Genomic DNA, 2500 nt, shown 5'->3' with positions numbered 1-2500 from the left:
TATTTTATTGTAATCATTTTAAAATTTTACCTTTTGTAATTTAGATTTTAGCATTGTTTGTAATCTTAGCTGATGATTTTACCGTGCATAAATAATAAATATCATATCATATCATCATATCATATCATCGCCATATGGTTCAAAGGCGGCTATCGGCTGGACGTCGGCTATCTGAATGGCAATTGGGGTTCGGAAGGAATCCTCGTCGCTAACGCAATGCCTTTATTGAAGGACTGAGAATACTACACAACGCAACAGACTCGAAAGGTTCTCTAAGGGTGCGTTCTTTTGGGATGATCCGAAAGAGGATCACTGATCCAAGATCACTTGGATCGCGGTTCATTAAAGGAACCGATAAATTCACTCTGGAAAAGGATTCATCGGTTCCTTTGGTGCACAATGATCCAAGTGAACGCGCCCTAGGGTTTCGTTCCATAAAATCACTCATGCTCCTGAAGCATGGTGGGGCCATTACGTGTCTCACACAATGCATGCGTTACTACAGATATAATCTATTTTCTAATGTCAATATCTACACCTTCGTCGGGAAAGTCGTGCCCTGCTTTTTTCGATCAGTGTGTGGGATCTTTAACGTCCAACAGAGTTTTTTTGGCAAGGGTTGAGAGACGGGCCTATGGTTTATAGTCCTTAATAATATCCGAGAAGACCTGGAAGTCGAACCATTTGCGGATGTAATCCAGGCAGCACTTCCTTCTCATTGTTGGTCCGGCCAGAGTCGAACTTACGGCCTCCCACGTGGCACCAACTGAGCCACCGGTGCGGGCGATAGTTTCAGGATCTAGGAGCTCCTGAAAGTTTTAATTACCATCATTATTTTCGAGTAAAATATCACACTGACCAATAAAGGCTATGTGGGGCCAGGTACCCTACACAGGTCAGCCAATTTCAGGGAAATCAGCAGATAGTAAAATGATATTTTTCAATTATTGCAAAGTGAAAAGATATTCCTTATCGAAAAGATTATTTTCCTTCACTGAAAGTATAAGGTGACCCAAACAATTACCGACTCAAAGCAATTCTCGGTTTTCACATGACGTCACGACCGCCATGTTGGTGCCCCTAAACAAAGAAAAGGCGGCCATGTTGGTGCCCCGACCAAATCCTCCGGGAATTTAACTCTATTATTATGCAACGCTTCCTTTTGTTTTCGTTGAAAAACATGGCTGTTGATCACGTGAGTGAAAACCAGCAATAACAGTACTTTAGCATATTTATGTCAACGTTATCCTGTTCTAACTATCGGTCACGTGACCTTGAACCACGTGACTATTCTTGCGTACCGTTTACAGGTGGAAGGCAGGTCCATGCCCCCATCCCTGTTAAGTGTTTGACATAATTCCTTGATCTAAAGTGTTTCGAAAATGACACGAAATGTCTGCAGGCGTTCCTAGTACTTGTCTAGTTTTAATACGACTCACGGTTTCAACTCACAAAATCCTATGGCTCACAATCACAACACTCGAGATCAACTACGTTTTTGGAACCTTGAGAAAGTATCTATACATTTGATCTTGTTACTTAAGTGAAAGCGAGTGGCTCTGGAGAAGAGACCGCAAAACCTTAAAGTGCCTATCACCTTAACACACTTTTCCACTTTATTTATTCTCCGAAATCGTCCCAAATACATCGTGTTGTTTTTAGAACCTTTTGATTGAAATTTCACTTTTTATTATTGGCTTTCAAAGACGGGAAAAGTGATCATACTATGATCCATAACCGAGCAATGAAGGAGAATGGGTTCGATACCGGGTTGACGTCACAAATTAATTTGCATTGAGGTAGTTCTTTGAAAACAGCGATGCAAATTAATTTGTGACGTCAACCCGGTATCGAACCCATTCCCCTTCTTTGCTCGGTTATTAATCATGGTATGACCACTTTCCCGTTTTTCAAAGCCAATGAAAGGGTGAAATTTCAATCTAAATGTTCTAAAAACAACACCATGTATTTAGGATTAATTCGGAGAATAAATATATTGGAAAAGTGTGTTGAGGTGATAGGCACTTTAAATGCCCGCGCTTACGAAGCCTGCGGACTCCGCCGATGAAAAAGAAAAACGAAAGACGCAAAAAATATGTTGCAAGCGTTCGCACTCGCAGCCAACTGGAATCTCGATTCAGGTTTTTATTCAAACTACACATTACTGTTCAGTTAAGATGAGTCGGTCCAGTTTCTGGATTTGAAAACGCAACTATACTTAAAAACAAGAAGAAGGTCTAGTGCCTATTAAAAAGCTACTTATGGAACGCAGCGGGCATAATAGTGTGAAGTCCCTTTACACTTATCACTTGTAAACAACATGCAATATGAGGAAATAGTGTCCGATATCTCGCAAGGAACAAGAAATGATTCGTTGGTGTTGCCAGGGGAAAGCGACGATGAGCCTCCAACGAAAAGAATTTGTAAAAGAAGCCAAAAAGAGGAACTGGAATTCAAACTGGAACGTTTAATTTCACAAACTGTTCTTTTGTTTTTAGTA

The 2500-nt window shown here is 40.7% G+C and overlaps 1 protein-coding gene across 1 annotated transcript in view; it reads right to left on the bottom strand.

Moving 5' to 3' along the window:
* Nucleotides 1–2398: 2398 nt before the first annotated feature.
* LOC138059233 (neuropeptide Y receptor type 6-like) overlaps nt 2399–2500 on the bottom strand; it is a 12762-nt gene continuing 12660 nt past the window's right edge. Inside the window, exon 2 of the mRNA XM_068904794.1 lies at nt 2399–2500. This exon is cut by the window's right edge and continues 1650 nt beyond it. The gene's annotated coding sequence lies outside the window, so the exon portion shown is untranslated.

The sequence above is a fragment of the Montipora capricornis genome, chromosome 8 (genome assembly GCF_036669925.1).
Source record: "Montipora capricornis isolate CH-2021 chromosome 8, ASM3666992v2, whole genome shotgun sequence".
In the NCBI taxonomy this organism is placed as follows: Eukaryota; Metazoa; Cnidaria; class Anthozoa; order Scleractinia; family Acroporidae; genus Montipora; species Montipora capricornis.
Note: the sequence above shows the minus strand (reverse complement) of the source record. Positions and strands in the feature narration are given on the sequence as shown.